Source organism: Malaclemys terrapin, chromosome 17 (genome assembly GCF_027887155.1).
Source record: "Malaclemys terrapin pileata isolate rMalTer1 chromosome 17, rMalTer1.hap1, whole genome shotgun sequence".
NCBI classification, from domain to species: Eukaryota; Metazoa; Chordata; order Testudines; family Emydidae; genus Malaclemys; species Malaclemys terrapin.
The window spans coordinates 9,264,112-9,286,070 of NC_071521.1; the positions used below are offsets into that span (position 1 = coordinate 9,264,112).

General features: G+C 45.8%; 1 protein-coding gene across 2 annotated transcripts in view; it reads right to left on the reverse strand.

Annotated features, from left to right (window-relative positions):
* The window catches only part of ADAMTSL2 (ADAMTS like 2), a 106,103-nt gene extending 85,443 nt beyond the window's left edge, over positions 1-20,660 (reverse strand). Inside the window, exon 1 of one of the 2 annotated variants that reach the window (XM_054007064.1) lies at positions 20,637-20,660. The gene's annotated coding sequence lies outside the window, so the exon portion shown is untranslated. Of the gene's footprint in view, positions 1-12,241; positions 12,294-20,636 lie in introns of those variants that run through there. The other variant, XM_054007065.1, reaches the window with a different exon arrangement.
* Positions 20,661-21,959: the final 1,299 nt, after the last annotated feature.

Genomic DNA, 21,959 nt, shown 5'->3' on the forward strand with positions numbered 1-21,959 from the left:
AAGCACATATGATAATTCACTTACCAAGTTCTCCGATGCTTCTAATTTTGTTATTGAACTGTGTAAACTGCCCGTAAGTCTCAGTGACTGAGCCATTTACATCTAGTACCGTTTTTGAGCCAGATCTTCAAAAATGGTACTAGATGTACCATGGGCCCTGCCAGTCCCCCTGAGTGTAAAAATCATGAGTCAGAATCGGGCGGGGGGGGGGGGGATCTTAAGATTGAGCTAAAAATCAGGAGATTTGTTGTAAAAGAATAGATGATAATCTTTCGGTCTGTTTTCTATTGCTTTGTAACTCCCCCTGTCCATTCACAATGTGTCTGTGACACAGGTTAAAAATTCAACTTTCAATGCATATGAAATATGCATGTACAAAAATGCAGGCCCCAACTCCCAGGGCCCTCTCTGCTGCCCAGCTCCCCGCTGGCAGGCTCCCATACCTCCCCAATCTGCTAGCCTCCACTCACCCCTGGGCAGGCTTCTCCCACAGGGTCCTACAGCCATCCCACTGCTCTAGCCCCCAGTCCCTTGGCAGGTTTCCGCAGCTGCTCTCTGTCTGCCGCCTGCAAGGGAGGGCTTTCCCCTAGGCTCTCCCCTCCACTACCCTCCCCGTCCTGCAGTTGTACTGGGTGGTGAGGCCAGCGTTGCAGAGTTACTGGAGGGGTCAGCTCCCCTGTCCTGCACCTGCTCAAGAGCTCTGCCCTGCTGCTGACAGCTCTGCCCAAATTCCCGAGGAGCCAAGCTTTTTCTCGCCAGGGGCCCCAAATCACAACACTCGTGATAATATCAACACGGGCACAGATTTGCTGCTGTGGTTTTTTATCCCCTGCAGCGGTCCTTTATCTCAGAAGCTGGGTGCGTTCATTGAGTACCCGCACCACATTCACATGCTACCACCTTGGACACAGACCATCGTCCTGCACAGGGCTCCAAAGACAATCCAAAGAATCCGCACCCGTCCAGCATCCTACTCCGAGGGACACCGATCTTCGTGGGCAGTATTAAAAACCAAACGAAAGTCAAAATAGCAGAAGGTTGTTCCTGATCAGCCTACATTTTCTTCTAATTGTTTCCAGGAAGGAGGATCAAATCCATTTATAAAGCTAGTTTTAGTGATTAGCCCAGACGAGTGCAACAAGGAAGACTTTTCGAGAAGGAAGATGGTTCAGGAGTAAAGGCACCAGCCTGGATTTAGGAAACCCAGGTTCAATTCCCTGCTCGGCCCCAGATTTCCTGTGTGACCATGGGCAAGACACTTATACTTGCTGTGCCACAGGGGTGCTATGCAGATAAACACGTTAAAGATGGTGAGGTGCACAAATACCACAGCACACAAGTAGCAGAGCTTGCTCGTTAGATTTTGATTAGCGCCACGTCCAAACTGCAAAATCAGAATTTGGAATCCTCTGCAGTCTGGGGTTTGTTCGACCTCAGCTCTCATTTGGCCCATTACAGAGATACTAGAGCAGCCGCAAAATTCTGACCCAAATCCAGGTTCCGTTTATGAAATCTACCCCATCCCTGCGGCCCACCCAGCCACCTCTCCCAAACCAAATACTAGAGTATTCAGATCCAGTGTTTTGGTTTAGGCCCATCTCACAGAGATTCACTCATCAAGGAGTGCTTCATGCACATACCAGATGCATATCACAAAGATTATCGATCCAACTCTACTGAAAGTCAGTGGTAAACCCCCGACTGACTACAATGGGGATTGGGTCAGATCGTATATGATCTGACCGATATCACTGAGCTAGATGATTTTTTCTTTTTTAATCCTAGAATATTTTGTAAAACCAAAGCTTCATTTGGAGGCTAACAAGGTAGCATGTCTGCATATTATATGCCATTAGAAACAGCCCCAAACCTATAACAGTCTTTCAATAAGTATTTAACTAATCATCTTTATCTGAGACACATGCTTTTAATGCTAGGGAACGAATTCTGGCCTAAAATTGTGCACATAATCTGAATTTCTTAAAAAGAACGAATGTGTCTGGAAGCACCATACTCTAAGGAGCATTAGACAAATGGGGGAAAAGTTAGTAACACTAAGAAAACCACAGGCATGCTGCTTCTGGCATTGTATTAACCATATACCTCTTTTCCTTTAGCTACCTGGGTTTTTCTAATGGAGCAAACATTTATAAAGAGGTTGTGAGTTTGATCATTAAATAAGAACTCATTTTGAAGGTAGACAGGAACGTTTGGGGGGAAATGTTATATGCCTATATGTTTGCATGTCTTTATTGGTATTTTTATTTTCACAATAGTTCAACTAATCCGATCTGAGCAAGAGCGAGGGCCCAGGGTATAGCCAAAGTATCGGGTAGCACCTTCACATCTGGAAGGGATTTTGACAGACGTTCTCCCAGACTGTTACAGACAGTTTAAAAGCAAAATCTGATAAACAGCAAATGTTTTAACAAGTCAATAGGAAGCTGTGTTTGCTAGAACATGTTGATATACCCATTCTGGTGTTACCATATTGCTAAACCCTTTCAAATTACTTACACACACAACCATGCAGTGGGGATTTGCCTGGGCACTCCTGGCTGGGGTTTAGGTCTCAATTCAGAATGAAAGTAAACAAAGAAGGACTTGCCCAAAGTTACTCTTCAACGTCTGGCCAGTGGGCTGGCGCTCTCTCCCCTGCTTGGTTAGGATCTATGATCTTCACTGCCTAGACATGTCAGTAGTTCATGATCAGCTCTCTCAGGCTGTGTCTACACTAGAGATTTTGGGGACTATAAATTCCCAGCTCCACTGGGGGAGACTCTAGTTTAAACATGGCTGAGAGGTCTTTAGAGCCATCCCTCCGAACCCTGCTCGGAGCAGCTCTAGACGGCACAGCCGATAAATGCTGGAACCTAATCTGCACTAGTTTCTACTAGTGCTACCACCATTAGTGATGCACCTGTAGAGCATTACAGGTCTGAAAAATAGTGCAGACAAGGTCTTAGACATAAAGCAGCACCCTCTCCCACCACCACCAGGGCCAGATAACAGTCCTATATTTTTCAGCATAGCCTGTGCGCCTAGTGCCCTTTCCTGAGCCTCAGCAGTCACTGTCCTGGAAATAGCACTCTACTTGCTTTAGCAAGCTGAGACCGCCCCTCCATGTCCTAGTTTTCAATTCTACGACATCTCTCTGAGCCTTTTGCTATGGGGGCCTCCTAAGAACCTCTCTGCTCTAAGGGCTGATCTAGTTCACTGAGGAGATCATTACTTCTGGATTGTGGCTACAGATCAATGATGGGCCTCCGGGTGGCTGTGGTCCTTTGTTGAAAAGCCACACGCTCCTTAGCAATGAGCTTTTTTCTTTTCCTTCTGGAGCTCCCAGCCACTTTGCCGGCTACTTAGACTATAAACTCTTTGGGTCGTGCCTTTTTGTTCTGCTTGCAAGGTGTCTTGCACCAGGGGTTGTGGGCCATGCCTGGCGCTCCTGGGCACACTACTGCAATACAAATATTAACTCAGAACAACAATCATAATGTTCCTGTGCCCAGAACCAAGCCTCCTTCTAGAGTTCTGATATGATCTCCGTTCTCTAGAGCTATTCTTCACTCTAACCCTGTGCATCTCCAGTTCCACAATCACCTCCTCATGACCTATTATTATTACTATTATATTTTATTTGTATTACTGTATGGAGACCTGGCCATCCATAATACCCACACGGCACAGCGATAGTATACAATGACGAGAGGTGCTTGCAACTCCACAGTCACTATGCACTTTACTCTCCGTTCCTTATATGCCCATAACAGCTAGTGGTAGGAAGAATGTTACCTGCAGCTCACGTTCCTGCCCTGCCTTGTTGTACTCCTGGCCACCACAAGCACAAACTCCGTTCCCTTAGCTGGTGTGGGTGTGGTTCATGAGTCAAACATTCCCTGTGAGACCAGCCCCCACACTGGGATAATGAGGAGAAGGGGCACAGGGTAGTTGTTAAAGCAGGGGACAGGCAATCAGCACTGAGCAGATCCTTACAGGTTTTTAAGGTCAGGCTTGACAAAGCTCTGGCTGGGATGATTTAGTTGGTGTTGGTCCTGCTTTGAGCAGGGGGTTGGACTAGATGACCTCCTGAGGTCCCTTCCAACCCTGATATTCTATGATCCTACAAATGTCTTCATTTTTCTGCCTCAGTTCACCCATTTGTTAAGTGAGGACAAAAATACCATCCTAGCAGGTGCTTTTTGAAGCATAATTCCTGAATGTTTGTAAAGTTATTTGAGATCCTCTTCGGAAAGACACAACTAAGGGCAAATTATCATTATGAAAGATGGGTCCCAGGTGCAGCCGATCCACACACAGAAAGTTCACGGGAGTGGGGGAGGGTCGTATCTAGGCTTCTGGTTACCATTATTATTTGTTAAGTGCTGAGAATGTACTCAGATCTAGCTGTGCAAGGCACACAGAAAGACAGGTTTTCCCCAGAGCTTAGGGTACAATTTGCAAACACACCTAAGTGACTAAGCAGGTTAAGTCCCATCTTCCAACGTGTTTTAGCCCAAGTTTTGACTTACAACAAAACTTGGGCTAAGACACTTTGGAAGATGGGACTTAATCTGCTTAGTAAGCTACCAGCTACCATTTGTGCCTTTGAAAATGTACTGCAGTCTATGAAACAGCCATCCGCCACTGCTGATCTAGGCTGGACTTGAAAAAGTGACCTGAGGGGGAAAGACTCTACACCTCATTAACAATCCTCCAAGCCCCTCACACGCAAACACCTTGTTTTAAAAAAGAAATGTACTTTAGCAAGCAAAATATTACCACACAGCAAGTCGTGCCTCTTTGTGCATGCCTGACTTTAGGCATTTTCACCTCCACAAACAATACAACAGGCTAAAGCTTGAAAGAAACATTAACAGAGACAGAGGAATGGGGGTGGGGGAATCAGAATTGACCAGAAAAACCACCATCACCACATGACTCCTGCCTGTATTTCAAGATAATGTATGCAGCAGACCTGCCAAGTCCCACTCATTTGGAGCTAGACTCATGTTTGGGATTAATTTTAAGGCAGCTCTTAAAGCATCTCAGTCTCACAAAGAAGAATTTGGCTGCCTTTGCCAAGGAAACCTTAAAAAAAAAAATCTCACTTGCCATTTTTCAACCTCTCACTCGTTTAAAATTGTCATCACCTGGGAGCTGTGGGGCAGTCTGTTTAGACAACTGTTTTTCTGGTGCAGCATCACAATCTGTTTCCCAGTCAGTGAGCAACAGTACATTGGCGCTTGGCTTGGTCGTTTTTGGAGAGAGGGTTTTCATTTCTTCATAAATACAGTGCCCCGGGATACCGTCATCCAACGAGGCACAGAGAAGCACAAGAACAGACAGCAGCTCTACCAGACAGCTCACGCTCTTCTCACGGTGTACCTTAACATGGCCGGTTGAAAATTTTCCATCAATACTTTTTTTTTTTTTAGTGGATGATTGGGGTTTCAACTAAATGAAATTTTTCTCGAAAAGTGCCTGCTTTTTTGTCAAAAAAAAAAAAAAAAAAAACCCAAACACCTGAAAACTGAAATATTTCAATTTGGATAGCTCACTGTGATATCTCATCGGTGTTGTAGTTTAATTTCCTCTTGTCCCTGTTCTCCTTTGGGCCAGGCTTCTTCCACATACTACATCTCCCATAGTGCATCATGGTCACAGGTGCTCATAATGCAGCCACCTCCCATCACTATGAGGGAAAATCATAGTGCACCATGGGAAATGTAGTCCAACCAGGAAGCACCACCTATAAAGGAGAATGGGGGCATCAGGCACCTGAACTACAAGTCTCATGAGGAACCACGGCAGCATTTCCAAAGCAAAATATTTCCGTTTTTAGTCAACGTATATATCTGTTTTTGATTATTCATCAAAAAGTCTAAATTTCCCATGAAAAAAAGGCCATGTTTTGAACAACTCTAGCCTCAACCCTTCCCTGGAGGGAGTCATCGGTATACATAACAAGACAGCTTGGTCTCTATGCTCACTCAGTGCTTGGCCTCATTGTCCAGACCATACACAAGGATGCTTCTTATAATGATGGGTTTTGTGATGAAGATTTCTGTCCTTCAGAGGCTGGACTGAGAACCTCAAACCCATTCCTTTCCATCACAGAACAGCCATCAGATTGTAAATCACTGTTGTCCTCAACCAGATTCGGCGGGGAAAAGGCTCCATAACCAAGCCAGGCCCCTGAACCATAGACACAACAAGAGGGAAGGTAGAGTTCCCCAGGAGAGATCTGAAAATCAAATGATATGCTTCAAAGCTTTGCAGATTCAACCTAACAATCACTGGGAAATTTGGGGCAAAATCCCGGCCCCACTGAAGTCAATGGCAAAACTCCAATTTTGATTGCAATGGGACCAGGACTTTGCCTTTGATCAGGCTGCCAATCCTTTTGGTGTCTCACCTACTTCCCCTTGGAACATGCTTCACTGATTTCTCTCGTGTGGATATAGTTGAGACCTTCAGGTTGTGTATTTCCTTTCAATAGTCAAACATTATTTACTCTCCCCCTCACTACTTTGAAGGTGAACAACTCAGAGAGGTTATATTCTGTAGCAACCAGTGTAATATAAATAAACCTCCCTCTATCTTGTTTCTTAGGCATCTGTTGTATCTTAATCAGCCTGGAATCCTTAGCAATTCCATACCACGCCAGTCAGAGGATCCCACGTTGTGAAACTGTCTGCAACATGTTCAGCCACTGACTCACTGCATGGCGCCAGCCAGGTCAGTTGCTTTGTGGGTGCTGCCATTTCTTCATCTACTAAATGGGGATAATTCCCCATGTTTAAGATCTTTAGACAAAGGCAAGGTGTCGACTAGTATTTAGTGCCTCCCATCAAAGATCTTAAAGCATTAGAGGTAATTGGTGTAGTTTGCAGCAGGGGAGATTTGGGTTAGATATTAGGGAAAACTTTCTAATACAAGGATATTTAAGCTCTGGAACTGGTTACCTAGGGAGGTTGTGGAATCCCTGTCATTGCAGGTTTCTAAAAACAGGTTAGACCAGCCCCTGTAAGAGATGTTCTAGGTATACTTAATCCTGCCTCAGTGTAGGGGGATGGAGTAAGATGACCTCTGGAGGTGCCTTCCAGCCCTACATTTCTATGATTCTAAGATGAACAAAGCGATCTGCAAATTTTCTTCTTTCTTGAGAGCTGCTTATCCCAGAAGCTGTGCTGCATTTTAAATGACTATTTTGGACCAATGAGTAGTGGAAGATCCATCTAACATAGGCTTGGAATGACTGTTGCTTCTCCTTTTCGAGCAAATTCTACTCTGAGTTGCACTCATCAATGCAAAGTGACTTCACGGAAGTCAATGGAGTCACTCCAGTCTGACACCCAGACAACTTGAAATCAGCGGAGTTCATTTGGATTGGCACTGCAGTAAATGAGAGCAACACTGAGCCTGTCTCATACAAAACATTGTCAAAAAAACCTCCAAGGTGTGTCAGAGATTCAGCTGCTCAGACCTTTAGAAACTGAAAAATGATGGTCAGATCCTGCTTGTTTTCTCCGTGCAAAACATCATTTAATTTCTGTGGAAATTTGAAGCGAGAAACGTGATCAGGATTTGGTCCTTCGACTAGAAAAATCACAAGAACAAACTGCCTTCCTTTGCAATAGCTTTGGTACTTTAGCTTCCAGCTCTGGATAGAACCAGGAAGTGCCAGAGGCAACCATGAAAATTAGAAAGACATTTGCATTTTCAGTTACGCAAGTTTTCTGAAAAAGTCCCATTTGGGTTTGGCTGGATTTTGGAGGATGAAGGTTCTAAACAGTTGGATTATTTTATCCAAACCAATTTGCCTAGCCCCCGAATAACTCCATTCCACTAGTGGAAGGTGGAGATTAATGGTGCCTATTGTGCAGTAGATGCTAGTTTCTACCCAAGCAGGTCAGAGATAGTGTTTGCTCCATCTCTGTTCAGGCTAAAGGAAAGACCGCACACAAGATGATTTCAGGATGCCAGGATCTCTGCTATATATAATAATAATTATTAATGGAGATATCCCATCTCCTAGAACTGGAAGGGACCTTGAAAGGTCATCAAGTCCAGCCCCCTGCCTTCACTAGCAGGACTAAGTACTGATTTTGCCCCAGATCCCCAAGTGGCCCCCTCAAGGATTGAACTCACAATCTTGGGTTTAGCAGGCCAATGCTCAAACCACTGAGCTATCCCTCCCCACCCCCAATGCTCAGAGCATTTGGTTTACATTAATTATATCTGGACAGACAGGCAGAAAGAAATTTACGCATAATTCTGATAATTGCCCAGCTACAAAATGAAGATTATAGATGTATGTCTTGTATCTTAACACCTACTGCTCTAAACCACTTATGAAACACAGAACAATGTAACTCAGCTTAGCAGAAGCATCCTATCAATATAAGCCAGTCCACAGAGCAATTCAGCTGGCAATAATAAAGATGCACACAAAGTCTGTAATGTTTTCAAGGATGCAAATGGGAATCTTTCTTCAGGGTTTTTCCCTCCTCCCCCTTTTTTTAAATCAACATAAAAGTCCCAAGAAAGCCTGGAAAAAGATAAAACAAATACTATTCCTGACAGGATGGCAAATACTGGGAGTTGTTGAGGAATCTGAGTAAAAGTCAATAGTAAAGAGAAAAATAAAGGTTGGGGGGGAGAAGGTATGTAAAGTCATTAACAAAAAATCTCATTTCTTTGCAGTGAATGGAGTCACTGCAATGGTTCTTCGGTGCCCTTTCACTGGATGCATTTCAGATGCAGGTGAAGCGGAGATAGGACCAATGAGGAGTACCAAAAGGTGGGGATGTTGTATACGGAAGGAACTGAGAGAAAGAACTCCTGGATTCTACTCCGCGCTCTGCCGCCACATCACTTAACCTCGGTGCCTCCATTTGCTAATGGACTGAGATACAATGGTGATGGGCCACCTTATTAATCTACTAGGCAGCTCTGGTGCAACATGGGTTCAGTCTGCTTTCCTCCAACCCTGCCAGACCATTGAACAAGGGGTCAGGCCTGGGATCTGATAGCAGGGCTCTCCACGTGGCCGTGAAGAGCCCTCGTTCCAGCTAGGGCAACGCTTAATTTTTACACAGTCAGCGGGAGAAAGAGAGACCATTTTCTTTGCTCTACTCCACAAGAGAGTGGACCTGCACAGGAGTTAATGTCTAACACAATATCCAGTAGCCATTCACTCACACCTGCTGAAGGCAGGAATTCTGGGGCACCAGGACCTCTTGGTCCCTGAGTTCAGAGGAGACCTTTCGCATCTGGTAATATGTACCACTGGGCTCCAGTGAGCTGGCACTGGGTGAGAGCCAGCACAACAGGATGTGGGGAATTATAGACCAGTCAGCCTAACTTCAATACCTGGAAAGATATTGGAACAAATTATTAAACGATCAATTTGTAAGCCCCCGGAGGATAATAGGGTTATAAGGAAGAGCCAGCACATATTTGTAAAGAACAAATCATGCCAAACCAACCTAATTTCCTTCTCTTGACACGGTCACTGGCCTAGTGGATAGAGGGGAAGCCATATATGGGATATATCTTGATCTTAGTAAGGCTTTAAGGAAATGTGGTCTAAATGGGATTACTATAGGATGGGGCACAACTGGTGAAAGACAGCACTCAAAGGAGTAGGTATCAATGGTTTGTTGTCAAACTCAGAGAGTGTATCTAGTGGCGTCCCACAGGGGTCAGTCTTGAGTCTAGTCCTAGTCAGTATTTTCATGAATGACTTGGATAATGGAGCGGAGAGTATGCTTATACAACTTGTGTATGACACCAAGCTGGGAGTAGTTGCAAGCGCTTTGAAGGACAGGATTAGAATTCAAAACAACCTTAACAAATGGGAGGAATAAAGACAAGTGCAAAGTACTTCACTTAGGATGGAAAAAATCAAATGCACAACTACAAAATGGGGAATAACTGGCTAGGTGGTGGTACTGCTGAAAAGGATTGGGGGGGTATAGGGGGTCACAAATTGAACATGAGTCAATGTGATTCAGCTGCAAAAAAGGTTAATATTCTGGGGTGTATTAACAAGATTATATGCAAGACATGGGAGGAAACTGTCCTACTTTACTCATCACTGGTGAGGCCTCAGCTGGAGAACTCTGTCCAGTTCTGGGTTTCACCCTTTAGAAAAGATTTAACAAATTGGAGAGAGTCCAGAGGAGAACAACAAAAATGATAAAGGTTTAGGAAAACTGACCTATAAGAAACAGTTAAAAAAACTGGACATGTTTACTCTGGAGAAAAGAAGACTGTGGGGGGACTTGATAACAGCCTCCAAATATGTTAAGGGCTATTCTGAAGAGAAGGGTTATGTCCACTGAAGGTAGAACAGGAAGTAACGGGCTTAATATGCAGCAAGGGAGATAGAGATTAGAATTGAGCCCGTTTCTCAGAAGCTGAGACAAGTTAGCATACCACCCTCCTCTTCCAAAACCCCAGCTACAGGGCCCACTCTCCCCCCCTCAAACCCACCTCCACATCCTAATTATATTATTATGATTTATTATTGGTATTCCAGTATCACCTAGCAACCCCAGTCATGCATCAGGATTCCACTGGACTAGGCCCTGTATGCACACAGAACAGAAAAACTCAATAGAGCTTGGATTTACCTACATGGGGAAACTGACCAGCACAGCCATGGTGGAAGAGCTCCCCATGTCGACACTCTGTTCTGGAATAAAAATCACTTTATTCCGGAATAATTAGTGTGCTTCCAAAACAGAGGAATTATTCAGGCATAAAATCACCCAGAGTGGTTTGCAAAATAACTTGTTCCTCAATAGCTCCATCGGTCAATTTCCCTGTGTAGACAAGCCCGCCATCTAAGTAAACTAGATATGCAAATAATAGTGACTCAGGCCAGAACACTCTCCCCCTATAAGCAAGATTCGCCATCCAAGAGCTTGTGAAACAAAGTTCTCCACGAGCTACTGCTTCCAGTTTGTTATTTCACAACACACTTCCATGCCCAAGGTAAAGTTGCAACAACACTATCTCCTCTGCGTGGTTCAGGGGCCTGGGTGGGTCACATGCCAGAGCCTCAACTGACCCACGTCAGAGGTGATTAATTTATCAGGCTTCTGGCACCCACCACTGCCTGGGAGAAAAACAATATCCCAAATTCCATGCTGTCCCCACCCACCAGATGTGTCTTGGGGCGAGATGGGGCTGGAGAGGTGAACATTCCAAATCAGCTCACAAATGCTGCTTGACATCAGGCACTGATGACTGGGACAGGGCCAGACTCGGAGCATCCGGTTACACAAGTGACACTAGACAACAGCCTGTCATCTTGGGGGCCCTGCAGGGAGAGTTCCTAACAAGGATATTACACAGGCTCTCTATGCAGGACCAGAGAAGGCTCTAACAGAGACATTCACGAGCAAGTATATGACGCTTGAGCTGTCCACTAGCATGGATGCCACCCACTCCACTGGCTCTTGTGCCCAGTCATTTTATTTGCTTACGTTTACATGCTATGGCTCATTATTGAATTGCAATTTATACAGTTGCTCGGCTGGGGAATCCAGCAGGTGTCAGGGCAAAGGCGCTCAGGGACCATAGTTCTCTCCTGTGATTGGCTGCAAAAAGCTTAACTGACACAGGGATGAGCCATGCAGCGACCGAACCACAGAATTATTGGTCGCCTGGGAATCTGTGCTCATTTTAAATGAGCAGACAGTGATTAAGACCTAATTAAATGCACATTAATCTGTATAATTGGTGACATCTGCCAGGCCTTTTAAGTGACACTTTCACCAAGTCGTTCTAAATCAGTGGCAGGGTCAGTGGGTAGAGATCAGGGACATGGAGAAGCTCTGCTACAGATTGTAAATCAACTCCAAGTCCCTTACTAAGCCTGCGGCATGTGGTAGTGAGTTTGGAATACATCTCTCTCCACCCCCAGCCCCATCAAAGAGCTAAGCTCGGAACAAAGAGCACAATGATATCATTCAGATGCTGAAAAGCACTTGAACCGTGGACAGCCAAAAAAAGGAGATTTTTCTTTCCCCCCCTTCCCCCGCCGCCTTTCCCCCTGAATTTCAGTGACAGGCTGATAGGTCTGGTTGGAGCCAGGCATAGTGAGGCAAGCTTTCCCTTGACAAAGTACGTTAATCCTGACCTGCAACACCCGTTGTTACTCCCATCATCAGCCCCCACAGGACTCTGCCAATGCACCTCAACCATCCTGAGCAGCAAAACATACCTCTGCTTCTCCAGCCCTGGGCTTCTCCAGAGCTCAGATTGCCAGACTTGGAGCTGTGGATGGGTAAGGCCCTGAGGATAAGGATTCAAATTTAGGCCACCAGAGGTGACCAGTCAGCATATTAAAGCCATTGCACTAAAGAGACCTCCCCCTTCCCCCTCCCCCCCAAAAAAAGAGATTCAAACTTCCCCATGACGTCAGACCATTTGTATAAGAAAGAAGCGGGGTGGGAAAGACAGCCCATTATTTATCCGAAAAGGTCACAACTGAGCTGGAATATGCAGAAGTTGGATGCGCGTCGTCTGGATGAGGCCCATGTCTCTTCGAAAGAGAGATTTTGCGATTCATCTCATTTGCTTGCTGTGGCATTTTCATCACAGTAGTTCTCCTTATGCAATTACATAAAAAATATCTAATGAAATCTCTGTGACACAAAACATGAACGTTTATATTGGCCTCCCCGTGCCGTGGAGTTGATCTTGGCCCGGATGCCCAGACAGACATTCTGCATTCTTCAGAGATTAAGCATTGAAATGTTCAGGAGGAACCCAGCTGACTTCTCCCCACTGTAATCACTGCACTAATTCCAAACACATGGTAGTTGTCCGGGGAGAGGGGAATACATATATCATACACACACACATTACATATCTATATACACACACAGGGATGGATAGATATATAATGAGCATGTATATATATGCATATACAAGAGGCCAAGCCAACTACTTGGCAAAAAAACATTTTTGGTAGAAATAAGGTACTTAAGCAAAATTGTTAAGAAAATAGCAGGAATGATGAATAATGGTCTCGTTTGGATGGGGATCCAGACCTCTAGTAATGCTTGGAGCACCCCCAAGCCTGACCCCGGAGCGTTTTGATGATATCATCTCTCTGTGTCGACAGAGCGCCTCTCCGTCACTTTCAGTTTTTCGACCCATGAAATGTCAGGCCCCAGTCAAAATAAACACACTCAAGAGGTTCTGGGCAATGAAAATCTGTTCCGTGTGTGTGTGAGGGGGGTGCCTTTTAAATTTCGTCTGTCTCCTGTTAAAAAAAAAGTGATCTTATATAAAAAAAAAAAAGAAATGGTGCTAAAACTGCCTTTGTTTTTGTTTACCTAGATGGTGAATTCCAAAAAACTGACATATTAAGATTTATGGGAGAAATTCAGCTCTTGGGGGGGTGGGCAGGATGGTCTAGTGGTTAAGGACCTAGCCTAGATGTGGATGAGCAGCATTCAGTTCCCTGCTCTGCCACAGATGTCCTGTGTTAGCCTCTCTGTACCTCAGTTCCCCATCTGTAAAATGGGGGTGATAGCCCTGCCCTGCCTCACAGGGGTATTGGATGGATAAAAAGATTGTGAGGTGCTCAGCTAGTTTCAGTAATGGGGACCATATAAACTGTGTCTTCACACAACGCAGTCAACCTGTGGAACTCATTGTCAGGGGATGTGGTGAAGGGCAAAACCATAACTGGATTCAAATGAGAGTTAGATACGTTCATGGAGGGTAGGTCCATCAATGGCGATTAGCCAACATGGTCAGGGATGAAACCCCATGCTTGGGTCTCCCTAAGCCTTTGACTGCCAGATTCTGGGACTGATGGATCACTTGATGATTGCCTATTCTGTTCATTCCCTCTGAAGCATCTGGCATTGGAAGACAGGATACTGGGCTAGATGGACCATTGGTCTGACCCAGTATAGTCGTCGTTATGGTCTCGAGATAGATAGATAGATAGATAGATAGATAGATAGATAGATAGATAGATAGATTTTCCGGGTGCAAAGTGTTGCATTGACAGGGCCTGGGTCCAAAGGTCTCTGTTTATCCGTGGAACAAATACAGCACGGGCAGCAGCAGTGTCCAAATCTTCCCACATCTCCTTCCATAATATTTCTAAGACCCAGCCTTTTCTTTCTGTCCACCCAGCTAAAACTCTCCTCTGGGTCCTTGTTGCCCCCCATGTTGATCACTGCCACCCCCTTCTCTCTGAGCTTCCTCCAGTCCATGCAAAACAGAGCTGCCATGATCATCTCCCTGGCTTCTCACTCTGATGATGTCACTCCCCTCTTTCCTACCACATCAGGTTCAAGCTTCTTGTCCGCACCTTTTTAAATCTCTGCCTTACTCCCTAGCTCTCCACCCTGGCCTCTGAACCCCTACATCCATCAATCCACCAGTGGTACCACATTGGTCTGCTTTTGCCACAGCTGGCTGCTTGGTCTCGAAAACACGACCCTTGCAAACAACAGAGAGACATTGCAGTAATCAAGGCTGCACGTGACAAAGCTCTAGTAGATGGATCTTTGGGCAGAGCAAGTCATTACTGCAAATGTGCAACGCCTGGCCTGCTGACATTGACAAGTGACCATGCCCTTCAAATACAAGGCCAAATCCTGGCCCTCTCCTTACTCGGTGTTTGCTCAGGCAAACTGCCCAGCAAAGTCATTTAAAGAATGTTGAGATCCTTGGAGGAGAAGATGCAAAGTGTTAATAAGAGTTGAGTTCATTTAAAATGCTAGCAATGCAAAAAGAAAAGAAAAGAAAAGAAAAGCTTAGGTTCATCTACTAAGTACAGTGGCCTGCAGATCCTGGTCGACAGAAGCTGAACTTTCCCGTTCACTCTCAAATGAGGAGCAACCAAAGATCATTTTTCAAAGGACAAGCACACTTCAAGGTTGTTTCTTTGTACTCCCCCGTCTGTCTGTATCCATCCGTGGTCTCTTGCCTTATACTTAGATTGTAAGTTCCTTGGGGCATGGACCGTCTCTTAGTTCTGTGTTTCTTCAGTGCCTAGCACAATGGGGCCCCTAGTCCATGAAATAATAAGAACGTAAAAACGGCCAGACTGGGTCAGACCAAAGGTCCATCTAGCCCAGTATCTGACAATGGCCAATGCCAGGCACCCCAGAGGGAATGAACAGAACAGGGAATCATCAAGTGATCCATCCCCTGTCACTCATTCCCAGCTTCTGGCAAACAGAGGCTAAGGACACCATCCCTGCCTATCCTGGCTAGTAGCCATTGATGGACCTATCCTCCAGGAACTTATCTAGTTCTTTTTTGAACTCTGTTATAGTCTTGGCCTTCACAACATCCTCTGGCAAAGAGTTCCAAGGGTTGACCGTGCATTATATGAAGAAATACTTCCTTTTGTTTTTTTAAACCTGCTGCCTATTAAGGATGAGATTTTCAGAAGCACTCAGCATTGGCCTAAGATTGTTCCCATTGACTTCAATGACAGTTTTACTATTAATTTCAAAGGGAACGGCATTACACCAAAAGTGAACACTTCTGAAAAGCCCACTTTATAGTCTTGAAGAAAAAGAAAGAAAGAAAGAAAGAAAGAAGTCTGTTCCCCCCAGGGAAAACAGGGTTGGTGGTCCCATCCTATTCCCTTCCTTGCAACAACAAAACCATCTTTGCAGAACTGGGCCATCTCTGTTCAGGAGAGGGGGCAGCACGTCAGGATGGAGGTGCGTTGGCAGAGCTGTGGGAGAGCCCAGGACTGGAGTAGCAGAGATCTGATGGGCCAGGATTGGGGTGCACTGGCAGAGTTTCATGCAGAGGTATGAACAGCACTTGTCCGCATTATGCCAGGGTCTAGTCAGTGCTATAAGGCCTTCTCTTGCGTGAGCACTAAAGATATAGAAAAGAGCTGGCTTCTATCCAGCCGGAGGCCTAAGACACCGATTTGGTTTAGTTAATTTCTTAACGGTTCCATTAAAGACTGCTTTGAAATGAAAACTGGTAAATCCTGCCTAGTCCCTAACTAACTGAATGCCGTATGCAGCCAGGAGTCCCTCAGGACTCAGACTGAGAGCGTTTCTCCTACCCGTTAACATGCAAGGAATACGAGTCCAGCTGAAGCCTCTTGAACTCCCCTTCAAGATGCTGCATAATTCTGCCCTCCCCTCCTTTTCCGCTCTCATCCCTTCCCGCATCATTCCCCACCCCCTCCGTTCTGCTCTGCCAAGGACACCAGCCTTGCTAAGCTTTTCATCAGCTTCTCCAACAATCATCTCCATGCTGCCCCGTATGCCCCTCACTGGGCGAGCGTTCAAGGCTACTATTCTCCCTACTGCTGCCAGGACACCTACAAGAATTTAGCCAACAGATAAATAGGGTTTTGTGTCTTTTGCTCATTACACAACACACATACGATACTGGAACCAGACAGGCTGTTTGCTGGACATACACAACCTGCCTGGCCTAGCTACATACACATTGCTGCTCTGGTTGGGTCCTGGCAGCTTCTAAAACATAGAACAGAGTAAGTGCCACTAGAGAACTGGCAAAGTATTCGAAGGGATGTGACCCTATTCCACTACATCAGAGGTCCCCAAACTATGGGGCGCACCCTCCTAGGGGGGCGTGGAGGAACGTTCTGGGCAGGGCACAGAATGCGCGGGACAGCCCCCACAGCGGGTGGGGAGGGAGTGCTGGCCTCCCCGCCCCCAACTCTGCTCCAGCCCCGGCCCCAGCCCCAGCCTCGGCACAGCTCCGTACCCGGACGCAGGCCCGTCTGCCAGCCCTCACCATTGCCTGGCTGCAGCTCCGTTCCCGGCCCCAGCCTCAGCCCCCTTACCCCTGTCCGTGTCCCCCCCATCCCTCCTGGAGTCACAAGCCCACTTCCAGCCCCAGCTTGGGGGGGGACATGAACAAGGGTAAGAACTGGTGCAACCCTGAAAAGTTGGGGGACCACTGCTTTACACTATGGGGGACATGAGAACTGGCCGTCTCCTCAATTCCGACCACATTTTTTACATGTTTTTATATTGTATCTTTGTCCTGCTCCCTTCGTGTGGCTCCCTGGCCTCTTTGGAATGGAAGTTACAATAGGAAATACTAAAAAAATAAAAAAGTGTTTTTAAGGGGTCAAACCCTCCTGATTCAGGGCATCAGCCAACCTCTCCCTGTTAGGGTCAGGAGGAAACATTCTCTGAGGGCAGATTACCCCTAACTGCCTATGGCAGGGAGTCTTCCACTTTCCTCTGAAACCACTGGTACCAGCCATTGTTGGAGACAGGGCATTGGACAACACTGCATGGCCCATTGGGCTGATTCGGGATGTTCTTTGGAGTAAGAACTGACTGCAGCTTTCTATATTCACGTACAGGGCTTAGCACACTGTGGGCCATAAGAAGAAGAAAATATGGCCTTTCCACACACTTTTTCGGTGGTTCAAAAAACACGTTCATGATGTCATTAAAATACACTGGGCCAACACCTTCTCGCATCGAATCAGTAGGAGTTTTGCCACTGGCCCCCCCGCCGTCACCAGGATTTTGCCTGCTAATGGGTTGTTAGGAGACAGCACTAAGATCTGCATTATATGTAGTGAGACGCACGGGGCTCCGTGCTGCTTGCCGTTAGGATCGGGCATCCCTCCCACTGATTTTAAGGAGCTTGCAAGGGTTTAACAGAGAGCAGGGTCAGTCGCAGGACTCACAACCGTTTGAAACAAAGCAATGAGCCAGTCTGCTGCCTTTGGGCTCTGTGCCTCTAACTATCCACCCCAGAGGATAAACACGTCATCCTGATGCCATAATGAAGCGTGGGCCATTGAAAGTACTATATTTCGGGACCCTTCGGCTAGGCTCGCAGGGCATGAGCTCACCCCACTGAAAAGGGAGCAATCCCAGAAACAAATGGAATGGGGAGGGAGGTGATCTAGGCAAGGCTAGGCCAGAGATTAGGAGTCTGGATGGCGGTCAGGCAGCCAGCCAGTGGGAAAAGGGCAGTCACTAAAACAATCATGGTGCCGCAAGTAAACGGCCATTGGAGTAGCCACTTTTTCTCATTACCTATTGCCTAGCAACCAGTGACACAAACACCATCCATGCTAGCAACAGCCAACTGGGCTTTATTTGCAGCGCCGGAGTCGTTCTAAGATCTGGATAGTGGGGGGTGGGGTGAGGGGATGAAAGAAAGTATTTCAGAATGTCTGTTTAAAAGTCTCAGTAACAATCAATGGGGGATTTCTAGGGGATGCAGCCAAAGACACTATAGGGAGTAGAAAGAGCCCGTGGAGCAGCGATAACCCTTTATATAGATCCATAGATCCCAAGGCCAGAAGGGACCACTGTTACCATCTAGCCTGACCTCCTGTATAACACAGGCTGTAGAACTTCCCCCATATCATTCCTGGAGCAGGAATTTTAGAAACAAACCCAATCTTGATTTTAAAATGGTCAGTGATGGAGAATCCACCACGGCCCTTCGTAAATTATTCCAGTGGTTAATTACTCTCACAGTCAAAACTTTACACCTCATTTCCAGTCTATCTTCAACTTCCAGCTATTGGGTTGGATTATACCTTTCTCTGCTACATTGAAGAGCCCACTATTAAATATTTGTTCCCCTTGGAGGTACTTAACTGCAATCACATCGCCCCTTAACCTTCTCTTTATTAAGCTATCTGACATTGCACTCAATAACATATAGCCAACGTCCATTAATCACTAATTATGATCATTGTAAGGATGTGTTAGAGGCCTCAGTCCCATCACCATGATATTAAGGTGCCATTACTAAATTAAAAGCGCACACACGGCATTGCCCATAAACCGGCAATAAATACCACACCATGTATGGTAAGCCACTGGTCCCTCGGTAAACTAGCAGGTACATTCCCCCCTGGATATGCTGGTGCTCCATCCATTCTGCTCCCTCAAACGCTCACGGGATCTTGGGTACAAAAAGGAGCATGGTGTGGTAGCGAGACAGCTTGCCATGGAAGCTGGCAGTCTTGCTAGGACAGAGATGAGCACTCACATTGCTTTGTTTACCGGCCATTTCACACAGAGTTAAGTGCTTTTTCTTTCCCCATCTTCAACAGAAAAATATTAGGGAACCCACTGCTTAATGATAACTGAGTGGTCACCCTTAAACAGGTGCCAGTTGAGTGACTAAGGCTGGAACTTGCAAAGAGGCTTAAGGGATTTGGGTGGTGAACTCCCTTAGCATGCTTTGAAAACCCTACCATAAATGTTACCGAAACATCAGCAGTATGCCTAAGGCATGTCCTATAGTAAGTACAGGGCATATGGCAAAGAGTGGGATAGCTGTAAATATTTACAAAAGTAGATCTTATGTTAAATATTTATATAACACTGGCAAGTTTTTTAATGCCAACCATGACACATGGTATTTTTATAGAACTTTTCAAAGTCACTTACCAAGATGGTTACATTTTATTAATTATTATTATTAGAGACCAGCCCAAGCTAAAATCCCAGATCCAGACCCTGGAGCCAAACCTTCCCAAAAGTTCAGGGAAGTGAGATTTGGGTTCTGAATCTGGTTTCCATAAAATTATAGATTGGGCACTGTAGAGATAGGTGTAAGCTGGAAACTCAGATTCGGGTCCCATCTCTAGTTATTACTCCCATTGTTTTACAGAGAGAGGAAGAGAGAGAGAGGAAGATGAAGTGACTTGCCCAGGGAGTCAGTGGCAGAGAGCTAACTCTAAGCACTAGACAAGACTGTCCTGCCCCAAAAATTCACATCTTACAGTAAAGCACAGGCTGCAGTGGGTATAGTAGATGCCAGGAACTCTAAAAAACCACAGGTCACTATAAAATCAGCCGGAAACATCCTGCAGTGCCTTTAAAGGAAGACATGATTCAAGTGCGAAACCCACCAATGGACCAATCAGCACCTGGGGATACCCACAAAGAGGCTCTCTCTCGTTAGGCGAACGTTACCTGCTGCAAGCACGGAAAGGCAAATGCTCAAAGCCACAAGATAACATTCGACGTAACCCCCAGCCCTCTCTCCTGTGCTGGAGTAATAGGTTTCCCCTCGCCCTGTCTTCCCCCTTCCCCTCCAATCCCACTCCTCTTCGGTGCCCTCGCTTTAACGGTGGAACATTTTTGACATACTACAAACCATCCGCAAAACAAGATGTCAGCCCTATAATTGCTTCTGGCGTTGATTCCGTCAGGGCGCGGGCGGGTTCCAAGAATAACAAGGGAGAATGTTAAACAAACAGCAGTCCATTTCTCATGTTGCAGCCAGCGTTCCAGCACAAGGGAAGCGCCCCTCGGCCGTTTACAGGCGCTCTTGTGGTCTGTATTTATGATATGTCTGAAAAAGGACGAGTTTTATCACCGCTCGCAGAAGAAGGAAAAAGGGAAAAGAAAGAAGGACTGGGGAGGGGAACTAGCCCCTTAGTCCCTTTTCATCAAGGAAACATCCAAAAAAAATTAATGTCACATTTTAGCAAGAAAAACAGCTGTTGTGGTACTTTAAGGCACAGAAATATTTTGGCCTAGGCTGCATGTTGTGGATATTGGCTGAGTCAAGGTTAGCTGCTAAAAGGCAGAAATTCTAGACCCATACGAAGAAACACAGCGTTCCTTTATATTCAGATAATATTTACTCACAGTCTTTTCTGTTGTTCTGTTTTCCTTTCGGGAGGCTGCCCCGCACCCTTGTTTGTTTATACAGCCGTTGGCCTCGATGGTATTTTGGGTTGACTCTGCAGAGAGATGGATTTGTTTGAAGGTGGAGTGAGGAAGGAGAAGAAATAATAAGGACCTAGGCCTGGAAGCCTTACTCACATGAGTAATCCCCTAGGAGCTTATGAGACTGCGTGTGCAAGTAAGCATGACTTGCGTGTGCGGTGGTTACAGGATCAAGCAGTCAGACACCACAGCAGAGCTATTTTATATGGTATGAATAGAATAAGACATCAGGATCCTCTCTAACATCTTCTGGTGCATCTTGGGATTTAACAGCCAAATTCTCCTGTGCTTCCACCCTCTCTCCAGTGTTGTTCAAAGGGGTCAGGGTAAGGACCTCACAGGTTCGTCGGTGTCCGGTTTTAATGCCGAGACACCTGCTGAGTAGCCTCCCAAGAGTTTGTGGCATGTTGCAGAGAGGTTGGAGCTCTTTTATATCATCCACGTTGGGGGGGATCTGGGTGAATTTTTAATCAAGCATGGCCATGCAACAATAATGATACTGTAACAAATTGGTGGCCGTCACAGCTGTCACTGTGTCATACATGCCATGGCTGATTTGAACTTTATGGAGATAGTGGAGATAGCATGTAACAACTCTGACTTTAAAAGCCTAGGCCCTAATGACACTTGAATTATAGGAGAATCTCCATTATATGTTAGCAGTATGTGGCCTATGACACACAGTTGAGGAGCGCTGATTCTATCCAGCAGGGGGCAGTGATACAAATACACTTTAACCTGCTCATTCCAATATAATAGTTAACATTCGCATAGCATTTTTCATGTTCAAAGGGTTTTTCTCCCAACATCCCGGGAGAGAGGCTGGTAAATATAATTATTCCCATTTCAAAGCGGGAGGAAGTGAAGTGGAGTGAGACTAAATGAGCAGGTTTCAGAGGGAGTCAAAGGCTGAGCGGGAACTATAGCTGGAGTTCCTGAATGACAGTTCCATAGTTAAACCTCTCCTACTAACAGCTCAGGCAGGCTGAGAGCAGGCACTGTCCAATACACACACACACACACACACACACACACAGTATAGGTGGCTCTGTCAATGAACCTGCATCCAAACCTGCAACATCTCTGCTCTTCTAGTCCTGCTTCATCTTGCAACTCTACCTTTCCACCTCAATCTTGACTTTAAAGACCCCAGTTATTCCAGTCTCTGAAACAGACAGAGATGGTCATGCTGAAGGATGCAATGGTTTCTGATACAGATGGACAGTTCAAAGACGCATGAGC